The sequence below is a fragment of the Egretta garzetta genome, unplaced genomic scaffold (genome assembly GCF_000687185.1).
Source record: "Egretta garzetta isolate BGI_Z169 unplaced genomic scaffold, ASM68718v1 scaffold215, whole genome shotgun sequence".
NCBI lineage: Eukaryota > Metazoa > Chordata > Aves > Pelecaniformes > Ardeidae > Egretta > Egretta garzetta.
This window is the reverse complement of record NW_009259719.1, coordinates 42181-66328: the sequence shown is the minus strand read 5'-3', so window position 1 is coordinate 66328 and position 24148 is coordinate 42181. Positions and strand designations below refer to the sequence as shown.

Here is a 24148-nt window from a genome sequence, read left to right as displayed (position 1 = left end):
CATCCAGCGTAAGTAGAAATTTAAATTTGAGGTCTTTAAATATCTTTGTATTCTCCTACTAGAAGAATCCTATATGGCATAGAGGTTATTTGCTGAGAAAGGAGCACGCTTCTACAGATTTCATTGCCATCCATCTAAAAATGTCTATTTTTATGGCTTTTCCTAAAAAGCTGGCGCTTTTTCAGTCAATGATTTCGGGTAACCATATAGTACCAAATAATTCCCATTCTCAGTGACCACATTCTTGGATTACCCTTCCCAATTTTTCAATAGCTGTGAAGGTTTAGAAGTTGTACACGATAGTATAAGTATGGGTTACTGAAAAACTTATCCATTTACTCCTGTCCGCAGCCCTCAAGTCACTTAAGTTACAGAGATGTTTTTGTCTCACTGCATACAAAGGGAGCAATAACTTGTTCAGCCCCATTCCAGACAGTGGTCTGTACACAGAGAAATAAAAACCAACGTTCAGTTTGCTGGCAGCCTACTTCCCCCACAAACAGAAAAATGATGGTGTAAATGGAATCACACAGGTTACACTTAACCACTAAGAGGGGAATTTTGCTCAAAGGCTTGAACGTTTTTTAAAAGTAAAATGAAATGAGGTTCCACCTAAAGTAATTTGCAAAAAAGCCAAAAAAAAAAAAAAATTATCTAGTTTTAATTCTTGTTGTCCCAGCTGAAGTAACTTCACAAGTTGACAAAACTCAGTGTAAAGTTTTGGCTGATTCAAATCTGCACTTTCAAGCATAAAATTTTTCAGCTGAAAAATAAACACCATGTATTTTTTCAGGCCAAATTTTGCAGCCCATAGAGGGACAATGTAGATATCCAGGCCCTGGACTCTTTTCCTGCATCACTTCGAATGCTTTTCCATCACCCCTAAACCTGAAGAGTTCTAAGGAAGCAAGAACTAGCACTTGGCACTAGACCACCCCCGAGCCATTGCTGCCAGAACACATTGACACCCTAGCACCCAGGACCTCTGCGAAACAGGGGAATGAAGCTCTGCCTTTCGAAAAATAAGGGGAAGAACAGACGGGGTAAACCAGCACTGTCCTGACCATGAAGACCTTGCGGCGTTTCTCACTGCTGACAGTGAAAGCAGCAGCACTGGGCTAGAGAATTACAGGAAGCACCACGGCGAGGCACTGATTTCAGATAGGTGCTGGCACAGCCTAGCATCAACTCTAAGAGCAGGTGGCTTGAAAATGAAATTTGCATTTTTAAGAGCAATGGTTCTTTGGGTGATGGAGAGGCCAGGCCCAAGGTTAATCTGAGCTTAATGACTCTGGAAAGAAGTTTAATTTACTTGAGACAGTTTAGCTCCAGCATCCAATTTTTTTTTTTTTTTTTTTTTTTTTTTTTTGAAAAAAAGCGAAGTCCCATACCATCTCTTCTTCAGTAGCTGTTTGGCAGCAATAGAGAATCAGAGCTTTCAATCTCTGCCACTGTTGACCATATTCATTTTAATTTCTCTCTCCGGAAGGTTTTTCCTAATATCCTGCCTTACCCTCTCTCTGTCACCCCATACCTTGCAGAACTGCACAGCTAGAAAACAGGGATGGTTTGGGAGCATAAAGCAAGGTGGCGTTTCCCAGGAGAGCAGCAGGACAACACCGATCCAACTACTCCCTGCCCAAACCACCCAGCCCAGCAGCTACAACCTCCTTTTATTTCTTTCCCAAATGCAGCAGCACATTGGAAGAGGAACCGCAAAACAGCAGCTCAGGATACCCAGCGTAAGGTTGCTTTTTCAGCAATGGAGGCGAGTGTGCAAAAGGCACCTACAAAATACCCTGGGACACCTAGGGCTGGAGCCTTTCAATGCCACTGGAGCACCAGTGTGCCTTCGGTCACACAGGACACTGTGGATGGTGAAGACCACCCCAGCATCCAGCTGCCTTCCACGTGAGAGCATGGCTGCCAGCTCCAAACCCAGGTGACGTGCTCAAGGCAGCAATGTTCCACTGTGGAAGGGATCCCTGCATTCCCGGGAAACCACGCAAGATGGTTCGAAGCCAACTCCATAATCTGTTGGCAAAGGAAAGCAGTCAACCATCTGCTTCACACAAACACACCGCCCTGGACCAGACAGGCACCGGTGCCCTTCTGTGCTTCATTTCCCCATCGCAACCCCAATCAATATTGATATGAAACCCCATTTCACTAATGGTTACCCCTCCCTACCCCAATAGCTGTTGGCAAACATGCCTTGGCTTCCGTTTCAGCAGGCAACCAGGTTGCCCGTGCATTAACAACAGCTTCCACCACCAGCCAAGTGGCCATGAGCAGCAATCTGAGCTACAGCCGCTGCCGGCAATTAGCAACACGCACCCCCCGCACAGTCCCGTGCTGCTTCGTTGACAGCCGTATTGGCCAGCAAATAATTAGCACTGCAGCTCCCCTTCCTCTATTGCTTTTGCCTTCCAAACTCAGTTGATTATGCGAAAAATGTTTGGTTTTTTCACTCATTATCTGGCTAAAATGTTTGAACAGGAAAGGAAGCTGCCACACGCCGCCTGCCGAAGTGTGAATTGGCATTTGCTTGCATTAGCATCCCCGCCGCGCGGCTCTTTGTTCATTTTCAGCCGATTTCCTGCTCTGCCACTCAAGCTGGTATTAATGGAGCTACTTTTTTCTGAGCCCTTTTTTTTTTTTTTTTGGGGGGGGGGGGTTTTTACTTTGTTTTTTTAAAAAAAGAAATTCCTTCTCTTTGTGCTCTTAGTCATTTCTCTTCTCCCACCTAGCACAGCATCAATGCAGAGGCGAGGCTGGTAACTAGCCTGATTGCTCAGTCGGCCCAAATTGCAGCACTAACCCAAGCACTGAAAATTCATGAATCTCTCTACTCCCTAAAATTGGGAAAATAACTTTTTTTTTTTTTTTTTAAAGCCTGCACGCGTTCTTTTTGCAAGCAATCAGTGCTGGAGCTATTAGAGGTGTATTTTTCAAGCTTTTTCTCTCACACCAAGTGGGTCAAAAATTTTCCAAAGAAAAAGATTGTGTAACTGGTGATTTTCAAGCAGCAGTGTTAATGTTGGCTCTGGATCGTTCAGAAAAGCTCACCAAGTACACAAGACCCTCAAAATAAAACTGAGAGTGCAACACTTTATTGATCCCATTGGAATCTGTGACAATATGGAAAAGTTCCTGTAAGTTCTTTGACAATAGTTTTTGCCATTTCATGTTTTACTAATACCAGGGAGAGATTGCTTCCAAGTCCCTACCCCTACAAGATGTAGCCTTGAACTCTCCTCCCCTGCACCAACAGTGTCCTATGCACATCTCATGCAGTGACAAAAAAAAAGAAGAGATAATCCTATCTCATTGCCTCAAACCCAAACTTAACAGATGAAGGAATAGGAAGAACATCTCCTTGCTTAGCTGAAGTACCAGGGGCAGGAAGAAGGGAAGGTCGGGGCAAACCCCAATATCCCACCTTGCTGCCAGGCAGTTAATGGCAGCTCTCAAGAGGGCCCGTAGTCAATGGCACTTCAGGGGCTCTAGCGCAATGTGTCACCGCCAGCCAGGGCACTGTAATATCATATGCTGTCCCTGTTTAATTGAGACAGTGCCAGTAGCACCCAGGTTTCCAGGCAAGACAACCCAGGAACTGAAGACCCCCATCAGAGGCACCGTCCCTTTGACAGGCAGCACAGAGAGTGGCACAGGTTTTCCCAGGGAGGATGAGGTGGGGGAAGAGGTCAGCAAAACACGGGTATTTTCCAGTAACTTTCACCCAAATAAAAATAAATTGGCAGATTGAGTCTTCCTCTGCAGGGGAAGTCTTCCCCACAAGAGAAACTCCAGCCAGGATTCAGGGAAGCACAGCGAGGAGCAGCTACTGTCCCGCAAAACTGCTCAGCCACGCATAGGAACGCTCCAACTACGTAAGAGGTAGCCCAGAACAGACCATGTCTGCCTCCCCAGCAGAGCAGGCGGCTCAGCCTCAGTAGGAAACCACCAGTTTCCTGAAGAGCCCTGTTGTGCACAAGACAAAGCAGGGAGTTAGGGGGTGGAAAAAAAAAAAAAAAAAAAAAAAAAGGAAGAATGTGGGAAAAAGAAAGGTGAAAGGTGAGGGGACATTTGAACTGGTTCATTGCCTGCTCTTGCTTTACTCAGGTTTGGGTTGTTTTATTCTTCATTCCCTGGCTTAGCATCTCACCACTGAATGTACTGTCGGGGAAACCAGGCTCTCCAGCTGCGAGGTGCAGCCATACTCCCCTCTCCTCCACAGATCATACTGGGATGTACTGGAGGGCAGCAAGGAGAGCAAAAACTGGCCAGAGATTAGTCTCTCAGTGATTAATCAGCATGGGGTCGTATAGCCAGAGCTCTGCTGCTTGCTTCATACATGCCATTTACCTCAGCTCCAACGATGGCCACAGGGCCATAAAAATGTCCTGTCACCAGCACAACCACTTCTCCCTGCTTGTTCACCACTTAATGTTTTGGGGATTATCTACTTCTACCCCCTACTTTAGGGGAGAAGACAAGAAAGGAGGGGGGAGTAACAGTTGTTAATAATTGCAATCCAAACAGAAAGGGAATAAACCCAGTTAACTGGGAGCATGGGGAGAAGAGGATCCTCCCTGTCTTCCAGGCTCCATGGTCTGTCCTCCTGATAGCCACCAACCCCATCCATGGTTTTGGGTTGAATCTTGTTGGGTTTTTTGATTAAGAACTAGAGCACTGATAGAAAAGACAAGTTGCTCTATAAGCAGCAGAACTTGTGGTCTCCCAATTTCCCATGTCTGTGTCTGATGTGGATTCTCTTAGATCTAATAGTAAGGTTGAATGTACCTCCCCACCCTTGCTTTCTGGCTGGGGGTACAAACAGGAGGCTCTCCTCTAACCAAGATGCTTGTTTGCCCATTAATCGCCTAGCAGCCAGCTGGTTGATTTGCAAGGGTTGGCTGCATACACTTAAATCAATCCTAACTCCTAGGAAATTCACAGCTTCCCTAAATCAGGGATCCCTGTTCTTCTAGAACAGTTTGACCCATTTGTTGCTCAAGTCAGTGAACCCTCACCAAGGTTGACTTGATGCCTTTCTGAGACACCCCATCAACCCCCGGCTTTCACGGAGCCAGTGGAGACATCCTGGGCCAAATTACACACCCACACACACCCCCACTCCCCGTGGCAACCAGCTGCAAAATCCATCTTGGTAACACCATGACTTTTCTTAGTTAAACTCCCAGTGGGATGTGAGCACAGGCACCAGTATCTCCTGACAACAGTTAGGTCTTAAGCCAACCTCTGTTAAAATGGGAAAAAAAAGAAAAAAAAAAGCTTCCTCAGAAAGAGCACTGATTTAGGAGTTCATTATCCCTGTCTGTGGGAGGAAAAAGGAAGGTTTTTTTCATTTAGAAGAGTTATTAGTCTACGTTATTAACAGAGATCACCTCTTAATGAAAATCGGCATTGGCTAAATAAGATTCTGTGACAATTAGGCTTGCTGTCTGCAAGTTGTTCAGATTCCTGGATCGCTTAAAGACAGTTCCCGCAGAGAAAGTGCATTAATCTTGTGGGAAGACCAAGAGGTAAAACCTCCCATTTGTTTAATGGAAAAAAGACAGTTGGAGACAGTTATTTTGCCATAGGGTAATTGCACTCCTTGTTTAGAGAAATGAATACTAAAACAGCGTTAAGAACCAAAAGCTGTTCACGCTAACGCAAGCCGGTATTTTTTGCTAGAATAAAAGCACAAGGCTGGAAGCAGGAACCCAAATTACTAAATCTAAGTGTGATTTGATCCATTTTGAGAAGAGTTATTTCTGTAAGTCAATGGAGACATTTATCTGCAGTCAGGTAAAGAGCAGCCAGGGGTATGTGAGAGAGGGTTGGGCAGCCGGTGAGGATTCAAACTGCAGCCTCCGGGGAGCTAGTCCCTGAGGCCCAGGATTTTAAAGATATCCGAGTGCCTGAAGATGCAGACATGTACTTCAAACCCAGACTATAATCATCTATCTGTATCTTTAGGCACCTAATCACACCTAAAAAGTTGTCATATCGCTAGAAGAAGGGGAAGGAAAAAGGGATACATCCATGCACACCCATTCTGAATCTCAAATTGGTGTTCAGCTCTCAAATTACACAGCCTCCACTACAGCCTGGCCGAGGGCTGTATCATCATCAGAGGCGGACAGTAATGTAATCCTTCCCACCTCTCCCCAGGATGGCACCCCATGTGGCGTCACAACCAGTGGCATTTTATGCACCAGTAACAGGTTTGGGTTTGATTGCAAGGCTGTACAGAACTGAGCCTCCAGCACACCCCCACTAAGGGCAGTCTGGGTTATTTTGGCACCGCCGCAGCGGGTCAGAGATGGCTGTGTCAGCTCTGCACAACAGCAGCACAGCGGTGGACTCCCATCTTCAAAGCACTTAGCCTTTAACACAAGAGACAAGTAGATCTAGAAAGGCTAGGACAGGAAAACAAAAAGCCCATTTGGAATACTGTTACAAACAGATTGCCTGAGTTCCTGAAACTACTTAATGATGGAGTCCACCACAGCCCAAGACCTCCTCCATTGTCTCTGCTTCAGGCAAGAGACTCCCTTTCCATGAAGCTCCCACCTTCCTCAAGCCCTCCTCAGCAGGTGGCTTGAATTTTCTTCTGCTCAACTAAATCCAAAGCTCCTTAGACCCTTGGAAAATTTGGATGCGAGTTCATTAAGCCCAATACAAATGTTCAATCCTTTTCCCATCTCCAGAAATGCATTGCTCCAGCTCTGTATCAGAAAAGTTAAATAAATAAAATAGAACCCAAACAAACAGATCAAAAACATCTGCCAGTGATCTCCAGAGTGCTTTTTCCTAGAATACTGCAAAAGTTGCTCTAGAGTTCATGATCCTGCCCTACATAAAACTATCCCAAGCACGCAACAACAAATACACCAGATCCTGAGGCAAGGCAGCCCGTGCTCCTGTGCAGTGCTTAAAAACAAGAAAAAAAATGTCACTTGTGCTTTAGGATTCTGCAGCACAATTTTTTTGTCATGACGCTGAATATTTTGCTCGCTGCAACTAAAAAAAAAAAAACCCAACCTTTAAAAGGCCCAGTGTTTCCCAGTGTTTTATTCTCCAGGACGTGGGGTTGGGCATTTGGAAGTATGCCCATGAAAAAACCATGCCCATCACAGATCTTATCTTCACCTCCATCAGCACAGGGCACCCTCAATGCGACTCTCCCATGGTAACCACTCCGACCCAAGCAGGGCTTTGAAATGCTTCTTCCCTCCTTTGTGCCAGCAAGATTTTTTTAAAAAAATTTCCTCTTCACCAGCAAGCTCAGACTGGAATGGACCAAGTTATTTTGGGAGCAGCCCCTCCCTAATTTCATAAATACACGTACCAACAAATTTGTGGTGCAAATGGTAGAGGCTGCCTGTTGCAAAGAGCAGCCTCATATTTTTCCCTTCGCTGGCAACAAATCCCCTCACAGCACGTATTCATGAGTTACACAGAAGACAAATGAGAGCTTGGGGAAATGGTTTCTCTTCAACTTCTCATCGCAAATATTCTGAGAGCACAGCCAGAGAGGATGGCCATGCCGTACAACAACTGTGCTTGCTGGAACGAAGTCTTTGCCTCAAAGGTGACAACTGAACTTTCTACTATTTTCCCAGCTACTTCTGGTGGAAAAAAGAAAAAACACCACAACATCCCAAGAGCATTATCAACCTGCTGCCAGTACCTGTGCTGGCCCCACTGCAACGACGCTGTGATCCCTTCCCCGGGCTGGGAACGTGCTCCACTGATTGCAGCTTCTTGTGCCGTCAGAGGGTTTTGTGGCATCTCCTCCATCCATTTGTGCAGTCGCCGCTCCTAGCATCTGAGCCAGGGGGAACTTGCCCAAACTTCGAGGTTGTTCCAAGAGGAAGTTGTGCTTCTTAATTTCCTCTCCAGCATGAAATTAATCTCCCCACACCCTCCGCATCTCCCCTTCTTTTCTTCTAAAGCCTGTATTCATTTATCTACCAACCCTTCTAAGGCACATATAATTTCATAACCACCTGCTGCTTTATTCACAGGAAACAAATCTATAAAAGACACAATAGCCTATTGTTCAACAGAAAACTCCGTGCTTTGTTCTTCTATTTTTTTTCTTTTTAATAAGAAACCAAAATTACTTTTAAAGGAACAATTTGTTTCAAGCAACCATTCTCAACCAAAATGATATAGATAGTTATTTGCATAGCAGTAGCCTTTACGAGACCAAGATATGAGCCAGAACATGCCTCTTATCAAGCAGGTTGGCTTCCAAGGGATACCAGAGTGTATTTCTTCCCCCCTGCGAGCCCTCAGCAGATACATAACACTGATAGAAAATGACTCTGGCTTCTCTTGGAGAAGCAAAGAGAGTTTCAGCATTTAGTAAACAAATAGAAGATCTGAGGTGGCTCTGCAGAGAAGACAGGCTTTGGAAAGATTTAACTCGCATCAACTTTCACAGGATATTAAACACCTCCTAAGGACCGACCCAAGTCCCATCTAATAAGAATTAATGCTAGACCCGGCTTGCAGTGCCAAGATCGGGTGTTCCTCATATTTTCTTTAATATATGGCATTCCATAAAAAAAAAAATAAAAAGGGGAAGAAATGCAAAAGACATGGTTTAAGAACCTGCAGTCAACCTGCCGTTACAGTGGTGTCTTTTATATACCAGAGACATTGCTACAATGTGTTGTCTGTCACCAGTTATTGCTTTGGAAGCCAGTGCAGAGTAACTTTATCTAATCAGCGCACCTGAGTGAGTGCGCAATAGAGGACCTGGAAGCAGTTCTTAATTTCCACTCAAGCTGTACTGAGAGATGGAATTAAAAATACATGGAAAAGTGACCAGAATTTTTTATTAAATCCAGCTCCATTTTTTTTCTTGGTTTTCTGCAAAAATTAACTTCACGTTCTGTCTGTACATCCACCCATCTACTGTCCTTGTGCATCTCTGGAACCCAGTGGCCAATATCCATCAGCCTGGGGGGGAGAGAGAGAGCAGCCTGGAAGAGGATTATAGTCCTGTAACTTTCATTAAAATTATGTTTTGAGTAGGAAAGACCAAAATTACTGCTCTCAGCAAAGAGCTGCTGTGCAAACCAGCTCTAGACAAGCTTCACCGCTCATTTTCCTTTGCATGGTAGGGAGGATATTGGCTGCAAAACTGTTGAAAATAAGGGTTATTTTGCTCTTCTTCTCACAGAGGAGCTTATGTTGTTCTTCTGAAGTAACCTGTGATTTCTTTTCTTGAGGATATGCTTTTGTGCATTGTTAGGCTTATTAAGAGCTTCTTGAAGGATAGCATAGGCTGGGTCTTCAGCACAAATAGCTTTTCCCAAACGAAACCCAAACAACTTCACTTTTATCTACCTCTACCAAAGCATCCTCTAAAAACACTCATACAAAAAAGGTCCTTTTTCACTCAGTGAGCCCTCTCCAGTTTGCTTTTCTTAAGCGCTCCCCAGCAAGATTTGAATTTCTAGCGTTAAAGAATAAAAATAAAGAGAGAATGGGAGAGAGATTTCCCTTCCCACAATCCCTCTCATCCTCCCAGGAATTTTCACAGAGCTTCATCAGTTTATATTTATGAACGAGCTGGTAGCAGGGGAAACTACACAATTTCTCACCCCCGTGCGGGTCACATTTGCACACACAGACACACACATATTATATGCGGTAATTTTGTGCATGAGGGACAAGAATAGCGCAGAAACCAACTCGGTGAGATTATTATTTCTCAATGGTTCTAGTGCCTGAAATGATGTTATTAAAGTTACATTTTCCAGTCAATCTGGCAATTTCTCATATTAGGCAGTGTAGACTGTACTGGGTAGAGTCCAACAATAAGCTGGGAAGATGAAATATTGCTGATACACTGATTGCGTTATCTGAAGAAACTACCTTTCAAGAGTAAAAATTAAAGAGGACTAAGACACATTTTCAGACTGATCTTTTGTGAAAGTTATCCAAGTGAGCAATTTTAATATGGTGAGAAATGACTGATAAAGTCTAACGCCATTCCCAGGGCAGGATGCCTCTCTCTAGATACAACTGGTTTTATTAATCTATGCAGCAGGCAGCAGTAAATCCTAGCTGGCAAGGGAATACAATTCCCCCTATTAACTCCATGCCAACTTTCAAACTTTCTGTTGAATATGGAGATGGTTAAGAAACCAGCCTGCTGAATCCAAACCCTGGGGACTTTTCCTTCTTTCAAGCAACAAATGCCATGCTAAGTGACTGTGGAGTGAAATCAAATAAAAAAAGACAGCTCTATTGTGGCCTTTCAATCAAATGAAATTAAATACTGCCAGTTTATTAGACGTCAGCACTCAAATCACTGGTGCCACCTAAACCTAGTGGCCACTATTACCTGCTTGTTTAAAACCCCTGCAGTCAGTCAAAAAGCAAAACCAGGTTTTGTTTTAATGAAAACCACCGTGACCATTTTCACTGCACAGGGTTTGGCACTAGGTTGCCTCCCAACTGGGAAGGTTTGTCAAAAGGAACACCCAAGCAGGCAAAAGCTTTTATTTTTGACATATCAATAGTTAAAGCAAAAAAAAAAAAAAATAAAAATTATCAATGTCCATATTACAAAATACTTTGTGTTGGGTTTTTTTTCTGTCTTACCTAACACTGGGCTTGGACTCACAGAGGTCCAGGGAGGAGATGGGGAGAAAGGACTCAGGTGCCATTGGCAGTGCTAAGAACTCAGCACCCTCGTGCACAGCCTGGGTGTGAAAACGCAGCACAAGTCAGCAGCTCGGGGACAACAGAACAGGTGGACGTGAGGACTTCCACCTTTTGAAGTGGAGATCAATTTGCTGCAGTAATAGTGACAGTAAATTCTTCAACCTATTTTGCCTTTTACAAACTCCCTTTTGGTCCCTATGATCTTTGCCTTAAAAATGGTACCTGTTGTCTTCCATCCTCCAAGGTCTTATAAAAGAACTGTGAAATCAAGAGGTTCTTAACTTCCCAGGTAGGGAGAGAGCTCCAGAAGCACAAGGTAGTGCAAGAAGGCAATCTGATCATGGGATTGAGCACATAATTCTTCAGTAGGGAGGTAGAGCACCAGAAGGTGGGAAGGAAAGCTATAGAGATCCATCCTGTATGTGGGAACACATGTGTGTCCTCCCTTTCCACCCCTTGAGAAGAATTAACCTCCTGGACATTGTACTACCAGATATCATGATGGATGGGCACCTTTCTAAAAATCATTCAGCACCCCCTAGACAGGGGAATCGGGGCGTGATTCACAGTAACTGGGCTAAGCTCTCTGACCTGTATTATACAGGTGGTGAGACTGGATAGTGAATGGCTCATTCGGGCTGAAAACAGCTCAGTCTAAAAAATAAAATAAAATAAAATAAAATGCCATTTGGGCAGAAGCTATCTGGAAAGAAAAAAAAAAAATCACAGTTCAGTGAAAAGGTCTTTTTTGTCCATAATAAGTCTTTTCTATGATTCTGTCCAGCTCAAAGCTTAAGATCCCACCCTCACATGAAGCAGGAGCATACGTCAGTATTTCTCCAGCAGAGCCAAAGAAGCAATGAGTGCCCAGGTTCTCTGCACTACTTTTTTTCTGCTGGAAGATGCTCAATTTCAAACAGAGGAAAACTGGAATACCTGCTCCCCACCATATACCCAGATGGGAAGGAAAGACATAGAGCATGAGTTTTGAAATAAAAGTGCGAGTAACAAAACCAAAAAATCCTTGAGTTTGTAAATTAGTGGGTTGAGACAACAGTTTTTTCTTCTGAGCGTTGCTACAGCCAGGTAACTTCTCCCAATTCAGCAGGGACACAGCCAAGAGCAGATCTCTTGTAGCAGGCAGTAGGATAGGGCAGAGGAAAACCCCCTGGATTCAGCAGAGAGGGAAGACAAGATGGCAACAAGACACCTTGCCAGCATTCAGCCTGGTATTCCTTTATGAAGAGGGACTCACTACAGTTGTAATGCCTTTTTTTGTTTGTTTGTTTTACTCCTATAGCACTTCTGAGAGAGCCCATGTTACACGAGTAAATTAAGTGCTCCCAAGAGCATTCATAAAATTTTAGTACCTGTGCTAAACTTACAGCATGCAATGTGGAGAGCAACTAAGAGTGGTAAACCAATCTTAGGGAAACCTGCTAGAAAATACAACTCCTTAGATGAGGAGTTGGGGAAAACCCCTTCTTACAGTGAATCAGATCCTGCTCCCCCGCTGATCTCCAGGATCTCAGTTTGACATGGGCAATCCCTGCACCAGCCAGATTTAACAAGGGGTGGGCAAGGGGAGCCCAGCAGGTCTGCTGCAAGGAACGTCACCCCACCACTTGTCCAGGTTAGCACCCTCTCTCTGCCTCAATTACAAGCCTGCTCTTGCGTTGGAAAACAACAACAACAGAAAATGAAATAAGGAATCAAATCTGAGAGATTTGCTGCGCCAGTTCAAGAGGTGGCTGAGATTGATACCAGTCATGTGAATCAATCTCAGTGCCGACAGCAATAAGAAAATCCATGCAAACCAGAAGAAAACAAAACCAACAAAACAACAAAAAAAAATCCCAGACAAATCAGGCAGCGGAAGAGATAAACTTCAATGCAGTAACATTTAATAAAAGTATGAGCCAGGGATCAAGGGGTGAAGTGAGAAAACAGATTTATATAAAACCTAAAGGATGCCAGCAGCACTAGCATAAAAAAGTCAAATAAACTATGAGAAGGAGATTTCAAAGCTGTCCACAACCTCGTTTGCTACTGCACTGATCTTATCATCTTGACTAGGCTACGGCTTCAAAAGGAGCTGTGAAAAATCAGGGTAGCCTTGTGAACCAGGACAACCCTGGCCAACCGTAGCCTACAGGCTGGCACAAGGCTCAGAGGCTTCGCTGACTGCAGGGAGAGAACAAACCAGCCCAACCCAGCGGAGAGCTGATGTAGCAAGCCCCCAGCTGTCTCTGAAGCAAGGGAGGCCTGTATCTCCAATAGCTTTTTCCACCATCCTGTGGGCCAGTGCACCAAAGTGCCTCACAGCCAGCTCTGCCAGCATCCAATAGCTTTTTCCACCATCCTGTGGGCCAGTCACAGCCAGCTCTGCCAGCGACATTGCAATGGGGCAGTCCCCCAGTTGGAGCCCCCAGCTCACAACGCAGCACCCAAGGTTTGAGAACCCCTTTTAGGAGGACCGCAAAGATAGCCGGTACTGCTGGAAGATGGCATCCTATAAGAAGACATTCAATGCAGTAGGTTGCAAATCAGGTGGTTTATCCTGGATTTGCACTGCATTCTGATGCAAAGCGCTTAAAAACCAGTGGGAGTCAAGAAATAGGGAAGAAGTTCCAGACAGCATTAACTATTTTAAAAGAAAGATTTCCGGACCCCACTTAGACTTGTTTCCAGCTTATCCACGAAGCTTCACTAAACCTTACTAAGACTTAATTCCCACGAATGTGATTCTCCCCTCAGCGTTTAGCTAAGTAGCAATGTTTCAAAAAAAGTAAATACCAAAACGTGGGAGTTGGATTATTCATTCATGTGGTAAAAGCCATTATATATGAATATATACAGATGTTCCCACTTCATGACTGATCCAAACATATGTAGATTTCAGACTCTGACACACAAACCATCCATTATGCAATGGCCCGTATATGTGGCCAGGCTGCTCTTATCCTCGACTGTGTCAGGAGGATTCACAGGAGCCGTGTGAGAGAGGGAATAAGCTTACAGTTAAAAGACTAAAGAAAGTTTAAGCTAGAGCCTTGCTTAAAATGGAAGGAGGGTGGGAGAAGAGGAGAAACCAAAGAGCCAGGGAATATCAGATTTAGCAGGACAACAAGATGAAATAAAGTTTCAAAGCTCAAAGTTATTTGATGTTGGAACTGGTGTGGTCTGACCCCATCAAACCATCTGTTAAAAATTTGCCTGAATTGCCCATTAAATCTTGCTTCCAACAAGCTCTGCTCCTGGTTTTGCCCCACTTCTTGCTTCCCATCAAGCCTTGCCTTGGCTGCAGGCTCTGCCAACATCCCGTCCTCCAAACAGGCTGGTGTCCAAAGATCAGCAGAGCACTACTGTGATGAAAGCAAACACCTGTTCATTATGAAAGATTGGTAAGACCCTGCTCCAGCGGCATTATTAATGCACTCCAGCTGTTTTATGTAGCTGCCTTCATGCAAACGGTTGTGCTGCTTTCCAGTTGCTTCACAGTGCATGGGTGATACAAAGCAGGCAGAGAACCCAATCTCAACTACAGCCAGCAGCAGAATTCCCAAAAGACATGGAAACTCCTGGCGAAAATCAGAACAGATTGCTGCAAGCTGGGCTCTGCCGCCCTCTGAAAGGCTCACAAGAGATGCTCGCTCTTGTGAGCACCTGTGAGCAAACAGGGACAGCCTGGGGATTTTCACACGGAAATCCTGCTCTGTGCAGAATTCAAGCCTCGCAGTTCTGTGGCTTAATTTTTCCTTTGGGTCTTTTCATATGTTTAAAATCCAAAATCACCCCATCCAAAGGATCAGCCAGGAGTGGGGTGCCAGCTGCGGGAGACACAGGCTAAGGAACAGGGACACTGGTCAAAGCAGCGCTCACAAGTCAGTGAGAGCCCGAGCTCTGCTGAGCATCCCAAGAAGCCAGAGGGACTGGCTCATGGCAGACCCTGCCCAGGACTGGGAAAAAGTCATTTTTACATTGCCCTAGGCAGACAATTGTTCCCCCTTTGAATGAGGGAAGGTCTCAAGTTGAACCTGGATGGGAGCAGGGCAGAAGGACAGGAAGCCCTCCCGGGCTGGGCTGAGCAGTCCGCAGCAGCACAGCTCCTCCTGCACCCCACAGACCTGCCTTTTCCCCATGCACTGCAGCCCAAGGCCTGGGACATTTATATCTGAATAAGGGTCTGTGTCTGGAAAGGTGCAACACACACCTGAAAAGATGCAGCTGGGAGTTTTACAGCTTACAGAGGATAGGAAGTGACAACGAACTCAGGGAAAAATTCAGGTGTAGCTAAAGACCACAGAGTCTCGGGGAGAGAGGAGACTGATGTAAAAGCCTTTCTCCACTCAGGAACACAGACCATTAAGTGTAATGCTTCACATTATGCTTCCCAAATACCCACTTAATTTTGATTCAACAAGGCACTTGTGCTAATAAAAATTAAAACCAGCAGGTTCTGCCGAGTGTGTAATAGATGTGTAGAAGAGCAGCATGCGCAGGTATTTCTAAAATTAACCACAGATACTAAAACTGACTACTTTGCAAACCTCAAGAAGTCTGAGGAACGCAGCAATCACTGTATGCATGCACTCGGCAGGGTGCTGTGTGGGTGCCTGCCCAGCCCCTCATCACACCGAGGGTCTGCAGGGTTAGAGGAGGGAACATCCCTGCACCAGGCATCTCCCATTCCCACCATGCTAACCTCCAGATGCAGTCTGGATGTCTCTGAGAGCAGATACTGCAAAGTATTACCTCTTGCCACTGCCTGCCAGAACCAAAGGTGGCTGCCAAGTGATAGTTTTGCACAAGTGTGAATGTCTGCGGGTCTATACTGGTGCAAAATGGGTGCAAGAGAGCTGAGTGTGTGCACTGGGAGACGAGAGAAAAAAGATCGGCTCTGTGAACGTTAGATAGAGCAGATCCATTTAATGATTAAACACACATGATTGTTTGCTTATAAAACGCGGTGTCACATAAATCTGCTAGAAGCTAATTGCCTATTATAGCTCACGGTACTGCTCAGTCGGCTGCTGAATGATAAAGGGACTTGTAGAAAGAAGAGAAAGCCAGCGGAGCTTCGCTTGCTCACCTCCACCACAGCCTCCACAACATTTTGTTTTCCAGTTCCTGCACGGTGAGCACTTATCCCCCCCCTCAAAGCAATGGAGTCCCTCTGCCGAGCTCGCTGGAGCGGGAAGGTAGGGGGGGTAAATTGAAACACAGGGGGGAAAGGGAGTTGCTTTGATTCTTTTTTGATGTGATTATAATTAATAACAAACTTCTCTCTGTTGTCTTGTCACAAATCATGGCAGCTTTTTGGACTGTACATGGAGCCAGCCTGGAGCTGGGTGACATTTGCCACCACCTTGATGGCAGTGGTCGCCTTGCGCAGCCCAGCTACACCAGCAAGGCGAGGGGAACGTCAGAGTGAAGAGCCACATGCTACACAGCAAGGGCAGGCGAGGGAGCAGTGAGCCACAGGGTGAAACCTGGTTTTGGAGCAAAATAGGAAGCAATGAGGAATATGCCCTCTGTCTTAAAGCTCTTCTAACTTCACCCTGATTTTAACTCCACAGGTACAAGGTTTACAAGTCACCTGGGCTGTTTGATCCAGATCTGTATGTACCTGAGCATCTTCCCACTGATTTCCCCAGATTTCAGGCATATCTGTCTGTACCCCAGGACCCTGTCCAGTCCATTCCTACCTCGCACACAAACACTTGATCCCCACATGTGGCTCCATTGCATGCTGCAGGAGTCGGCTGAGGATGGACCTACAGAGAATCTGCCTGGGGATCCCCTCCTGCACCCGGGGGGCTGCTGGGCTGCAGGTTCAAGGCACTCATGCAGCACGAGCAACAGAGCACAGCATTTCATGGCAGGAAGGAACACGATCTGTTTACACTGTAGGTTACATGGGAAATGCATTACATTATTGAAAAAAAAACGTTAGCAAAACACGTACATTTGTCTTATGCCAAGAGTTTAATCCTACCCAAATGGCACTGCATTCCACAAAGAAATTATCCTCTATAAAACACTGGGGCAGGAGCAGACCACGTCCCTCACATTTCAGGCTGAACCATCCACTGCAGTAACGACCCCGTATGGATCAGCCATCACGCCAACAGCGGGAAAGGAGGGGATCTCCACTGAGACCCCGTGGAAAAGCAGATTTATTGCTGGGACAATGCCACCACGGCTGGCAGCGCAACAGTGGGGACCTGTTAAGAGGTTTGACTCAAACCTTCATCATTTATACAGTCGTGCACATGGTTGCTCAAAGACAGAGGAGCAGATCCATGACTTAGCTTGGCCATTTGGCTGGGAAAAGCAGCTGACTGGAGCTGTGCCATCCCACTCCCGCTACGTGAGACCAGGGCAGGGGATGGGTGTGCTGGACCTGTGGGCTCCAGGGCCGCCAAGAGGGCTCAGAGGAGGGAGCAGAAGCTGGGAGGGAAGAATTATTTGGGATATTGAACAAGTAATTTTGCTCAATAGCTGCAAACAACTTGGCATACGACCTCCAAAACAGCAGCAGACACCAGATCAGGGACCTACCTCCCTCCTTTGGGAAAGAGGAGGATGCAATGAAGCAGAAGGATGCAACAAATCACATTCTCATCCATACGCCAGGGCAGCAGGGAGCCAGATCTTGCTCTTACCACCACAAGTTCCTGCCTCCCAGGACAAAAACATGTTTATTCTCTCTATAACTGCTCCACAGCCCTTCTTGCCCTAATGCCAGCATTGTTCTCCCCAAACCTGAGCCAGCTCTTAACTTACAGTTTCATTAGGATACACCACACGAGTGTTATACGTTGAGACTGGAAGCTAGAGTACTGCTGGGAAGAAAACCACAACTCCTTCCACCTTTCTAGCATGTTTTCATGAACCTGCACAATAAGAAACAGATGAGTTGTAAGGCTTGATTAAGTGGGATCATCTCTTCAGCTCTCAGCCATACTGAATAATTTACAAGGCCATTTTGGTACCGACATGCAAAGCAGTTTAACCATGATTTAACAAAAAAAGTATGATATTCCATCCTTTCATGGTTTCCAGGTGTTGGGACCAATTTACTTCACAGCAATTTTCATTTCTAGGCCTTTTTTTTCCCCCTCCTCCCCACAAAAACCTGCAGCTGCCAACTATGCTGGCATCTAGAGCAGCTAGGAAACAAATTTCCCTGTGAAGCAAATTCTTCCAGGATGAATTGAATGAAGGCAGAGCTCATAATTGCACATTACTGAAAACATTTCTGATAAAAAACTGGGGAGATATTTTTATCCACATCTCCAGTTGAAAATTGCTGGGAAAGATGCTTTTGAAAAGCCATCATCCCCAAGCATGTAATTATCAGATCCTTGAACAAAAACACACGGTCAAAGGAAAAAAAAAAAAAAACTTTCATTGAAATAAAAAACTCGGGGACGGCAATTGTTGGGAATGGAAGGAGAGAAATTCTTCATCCTGTGTGATTTTGCACGTCTCTTAAGTTAGCAGACTGATTTGTAAATCCACAGATTAATACATTTGCAGCTGAGAACATCAAGCTTGGTTAGTAATTTTTTTTGTTATGAACGGAATAATAATAATATTAGAAAAAATCAGAAGCAGACTAGCAGTCAGACTGTCACAGAACCAGAATTTCCTAACTCCCACGTAAGCACGCCTGTCTTGAAACAGTATTCTGTCACCTTGAATAGACAGCCGTACAATGACCTGGGGGTCCTATCCTATCAAGGCTTAAGACCATGCCTACCCTGATGGGATTACTCACATGCTAAAAATTATGCAGTAGCTGAACTGACAGCTGAAAAGAGCCTTAAATGTTCTTATGCCTGGCAGCATTCAATTGTCAATTGATGAACGTTGCAAAATATTTATTTTTGCTCTACTTTCTCTCCTCCAGTTCCGCGCCAACACCCCTTTCTGATTATTATTACTTGTTAACTTTAATTGTTCCTTTTGTTTGCGACACCTACACATGCCTAAACAAAATAGCATAGGCACCCTTCCTTCCAAGTTGCCCAACACCTTTTTCTGACATTCTGGATAAAATTGTGTATGATTTCCATCCTTGAGTTAAGTAGACAATATCACAAGCAATAAATGTTGGCATCCGCATACAAGTATCAATTTTAACAGTCCGTTTTCAAAATAAATTGAATCCTACATGCCCTAACATGTACAAACACTCTGGCAGTGCCATTATCCTTGGCTTATAAGGATTAGCAACAGGACAAACGTTATAAAGTATAATGAACCTGGACATAAAGCCAAAAGCAAGACTTAACACACCACAAGAAATTCAGTCCCCTACTATGGGTCACTCAAAGCCAGAGTGCATCTCTTCCAGCAGTAATGAGATTTTCTTAAGCAGGTTGGCAGGGAGGTGAACGTCTGGGCTGGAAACTGGACTCCAGCAGTTAGTGCTGGAGATAAACAGCAGTTGTTCAACTGACACTTTGGACTGACATCCTTATTAAACCTGCCTGGCCTTTGCACTGAAAAACATCCTTCTACTAACAAATGTGCACTAATGAGATGTGCATGAGCACAATCTTTTAAGGCGAAAAACCTCTGTAACCTCTATGAAAAGTCATGGGAAATTACTTCCATCCTTTTTCTTCTATAAAAAGCAATTTTAGTGGAATGGATCATCTCTAGAAAAGAGCAAGAACTCATTTCCACTGTGTAGCTCCACTCATTTATACTTAACACAGTCAACAAAACTTTAGAGACCTGGCTACCGAAGTCCTAAAGCCATCAGCAGGTATCCTTAAAACCTTATGGAGGATGAGTAAGACATCACGAGACTACAGAAGAGCAAAATGCAATGTTCAGCTTGAAAAAACCAAAATAAAACAAATAGAAGTGATACCAGAGCGAGGGTGAGAGAATGACAAATCCTTCGCCGCCTTTTTCAGTTCCTGGAACTGGCCATCTGTGTGTGACCATCTGCTAAAAGAAAACGAGGAGGACTAACCACAAACCTGGATCTACCACAAATAAGTGATGCCCACTCAATTTCTTTCTATGAAAGAGCAACATTTCTCGATAGACGGAAAATGCAAGTTGTTCTATCTCAATTTTAGCAATGCTTCTGACACTGTTTCACATGCTATTTTTATAAGTATGTTTGGGAAGCAGGATACAGATGATTATGAAGTGTATGCAAAACTGATTGGAAAACCACACACTGAGAAAATTCATCAGTTGTTCACAATCAGAAGGGACGGATGTATTAAACGAAGTTCTGTGTGGGGACCTATTCCCAGTCTGGTAAGCCTCCAGGTTTTCATTAAATTACCTGGACGATTGCAGAGAGGTTGCTCTTACTAAGTTTACTGACAGCCACCAGCCAATGAGCGAATGGAATCAGGCTGGGAAGTAAATTTGGAATCCAGAATGATTCATACATCTTTGAAAAAACAAATATACAGTGCAGTAGAGGTGCACACAAGCTACCAGACCTGGGCAGGACTAAGCAAATTAACGAAGGATGGAGAAAAACTATTTAAATGACAGTTGAGGAAGGACTTTCAGATGCTGTGGTCTGCAAACCAAATGTAATTCCACGGTGCCATGTCACATGCAAGAAAAGCTAACACCCTAGTATGTATAAAGATGGGTATAGCCTGCAAGACCTGTGAAATCATCCTTTTGTTTTACTCAGCACCAATAAAAGCCTCAGCCTGAGTGCAGTGCCCAGGTTTGGTAGCACAGTTCAAGAAATGTGGTCCAGCTGGAGTTCATTCAGATTGAATCAGTGCAGTCTGCTAAAACATCTAGAAGACCATGACTTCTGAGACTGGGAGAAGGAATGAGTTGTCTACGCTAAAGAGGAGAGAGAAAGGGTTATTGCTGTCTTCAGACATCCAAAGAGTGATTCACAGAAGGACGGAGTAATCTGTCATCTCTGTTAGGACAGGGGGCAATAGCGCCAAAATTGCAGATGCAGACAGTTTTTCCTTAAATATTTAAGTCTAGTGAATGAGTTTGAGCTGATGTGGCATTTCCAGCATGGATGTATTCAAATGCAAGGTGGACAGGCAATAACATAGGCATGGCCAATACTAGCTTTGGGCAGAGGAACAACCCAGACAAACTCTCTCTTCCCAGTTTTGGCTCAAAGAAATTAAGATCGCTGTGATTCAGCTCCAGACCCAGAGATGTCTGTCTTGCTATGCATAACCCAGTTACTTTTTCTTTTAATCTTTCATTTTGCTGCCACTGAGGCAAAGCTGACAAGTGACGTAAGCAGCTTGACGAGCAGGAGTTATATTAAATAGCACCATTGTGATAAATTCTTCAATAAGAAAGATAAAATCTTTCTTCCTAGGAGATTTATCTATGAAGATTTCCTCCTGTCTTATTCTAGTCCTCACATTAGTTTTCTATCCTTTCCAGATATTTTTTTCTCTCTTTCTCCCCCCGCCTATTTGGTAAGTAAGGAACATCTGGGGCTATTGCAGAGAGAGCACAGCACAGGGAAGCTGATCCCCTGAAAACCAACAAGCAAGAAGGGGCAGAGACCTATTAAGACGACTCTTTTCCTGGCCATTCCCACCCTGCAAATAAAGGGTGCAGCCTGCTGATCAGGAAGAAGGCACAAGAAATTCACATTGCTCTCCTTGGTCTGCAGAGAGTCCATCTCATGCTAAAAGCATGGCTTATAATGGCAACAACAAAAAAAAAAAACCCTAAAACCAAACAAGCCCAAACAGATAAGTACTGAACATCCTCATCTACTATCTTTATTTTTCCTTTACCTTCCATACAAACCGTATTTAAAAAAATAAAAAATAATGAAGTCGCCCAAATGCATACATCTGAAATACAAAGGGTCTTATGAAGTTACCTGTGCTGTAGCCAATTAACCATTTAACTCGGGCTGGTTTGCGATGGGAATCCTCAGCAGTCACTTGGAGCAGCATGAAGAAGATTCAATGAGCTCTCTCGTTCTGCCCACTCCTGCAGTGATCCTGCAGTAGGGACTAACCAAACATCAAATTTGCTAGATCAAAACATATAGGGTCTTCCTGAACTTCAGAAAGGCCATAAAGCATTTCAGGGAAGTCCTCCAATTGCAAGGTCTCTTGTGGAAACACACTATCACACTACTATCAGCAGAGCCACTCACAGGCTTGCTCTAACTGGAAGACAAACGGTTCCCGCACCTTCCACAAAACATCACTGCTAGTTTGCATTTTCCGACCCTTCTGTTCGGAAGGACAGACAAAAGCTCTGTATTTTTAAAATGTCCCATCAGAAAACTTTTGAGAGTGGCTGGTGGAGAAGAAAGAAATCACCAAAACACTAATGATGGTGGGTCCAGGAAGCACTTCTGCCAATAGCCATCTGGTTTCCATCATGCTTAAAATGCTAGAATGAGTGATATGATAGCAGTTCACTTTATTGCTTCCATCTCAAATGATTTCCAGATGAGGAGACAAGTCTCATAAGAAAGACAGGTTGACAGGTGAAAAACCACATTAAGCACCCAGCTGAGTGACCAAAAGAGAGCTTCACTGAGCCTCAGCAAAAGCAAACCCAATGCATTGTAATCAGTCCCCTCAAAGCTTTTCTCAACACACTCAAATAACTAAGAAGAAAAGGGAAGGCAGATGTGAAGTGAGATGGTCGTCCACCCCTCTCTGTCTTTGCGCTGTGGCTGCTGCAAAGGGTGGCCTCATCTGTGGGGTGCTGAGGAAACCAGCACCTACAGGGTGATGAAAGCATGGGCTTGATCCTCAGGAGCACAAGCTGTAAGGGTCTGATACCAGGGTGAAGGCGACTTCCTTACCAGCTCAATGACTGCACCATTCCCTTGTACACAACAGAGCTACACATCACATTGACCCAAGGTTCTCCAAGAAAGGTTTGGGGCTGATATCAGGAATATTTCTCATTTGGTCACCCAACACCCAGACAACATCGCCATTTGCAGCAACACCGCAATCATCAGGGCTCACATGAATGAAGCACCAGATGCATTTGGTGATGCATTTGAGGAACTGAACAAATGATCCCCCCTGTGGCTGGTGGCATCCAGGAGACTCCTCCAGCACAGTCAGCGTCAGCCACCTCTGAGCTAGGAGCCCAGCTTATGGCTCAGCCCCAAGAGCGATGGGAGCTCCTGCCAAGTTGTCTTTTGATCTTTTCATGGAACGGCTGCATTTCATTCCTGCCCTGTTAAATCACGCGCCCAGACTCCCTCTGCCTACCAGGACTCATCGCCATGTCTCAGACAGCTTCAAAATAAGCCCCAGCCCCCAAACAGCTTCTTGCTGTGCTGCTACAGTAAGGGCACATTGCATCTAGTCACCATCCATGGGATTAGGCAACATAGCCAGGCTAAGCTGCTTTACACCTGGTTTATTTTACCTCTCAGATTTCGGGAGGAAAACAATTTTCTAAAGTTAGGCTCATGCTTTAGGGCATCTTGGGGCCAAGGAGAGGACAAAGTCAGTCCCACTACATCACTTCAGGCACTGTAAAATGATTCAGAAATCATAAATTATCTCTGTACTTCCAACTCCGATGTCTTTGCTTTCAGATGGGAAACGCTGGCATCAGAGCAGCAGAGTGAGATCCATGCAGTACATTTAGCTGCAACAAGCAGAGCTACAGCATGCAACAAAGTACCTGAGTATCCCACCCAGTTACAAATGTCAGAGCCGGTCCATCCTGGAAAGATGAGGGCCAGGATTTGGTGACTGTGCCCTTTGTAAAGGTGCCCTTCTACAAGCTTCTACCCACTCTTTTGCAGAAACAAAATAGATTTTTTTTTATACTCCACAGTAATAGTGAATTGCTCACCCCAGGTTTTGAAAACAGGGGTTAGCAGCTCATTGAAACGGTAGATTTCTATCAGGAGCTGAAATATTTATTAATCAAGGTAGTAACAGATTACACTGGAAGTGGGGTTGGTGGCAGCGATCCCACCATTTTCAGCCAAGTCCCTTACCCCCGTCTTCCCCCCCCGGCCCTCTATTCACCATTGCTGAATGCCCAGCCCATCCACACGCTGATCTTGAAAAACAGGAGAGCTACATTTAGATTGTGTTCATTAAAAAACCCAAAACAGCTGTAAAGGCTCCGCAATATCTGGGGTGCCTTAAGAACAGCCCCTGCCTCTGCCAGTCTTCCAGCCAGAGAAGGGGAAGGAGGGAGGCAGCCTGAAGGGTAGTCTCCAGTGGTCACAGGGAGAAATTCTTTCTGGAGAAGCAGGGATATATTTTGCAAATCAAAGCAATTCAGTCACAGCTTGTATGCAACGGTTCGGATTTGTAAAACCCCCTTCAAAGCAGCACATGAATTTGTTAGTGATATTTAAGGTGGTTAAAGGAAATCAGAGTAAACAAAAGTAAACTACTGGAGGGGGGGGGGGGGCGGGGAGGGGAAAAAAAAAAAAAAAAAAAGACCACACCCGCCA

The 24148-nt window shown here is 44.7% G+C and overlaps 1 protein-coding gene across 1 annotated transcript in view; it reads right to left on the bottom strand.

Annotated features, from left to right (window-relative positions):
• The window catches only part of GRIP2 (glutamate receptor interacting protein 2), a 119255-nt gene that overhangs the window by 64551 nt on the left and 30556 nt on the right, over positions 1-24148 (bottom strand). The window lies entirely within an intron of this gene.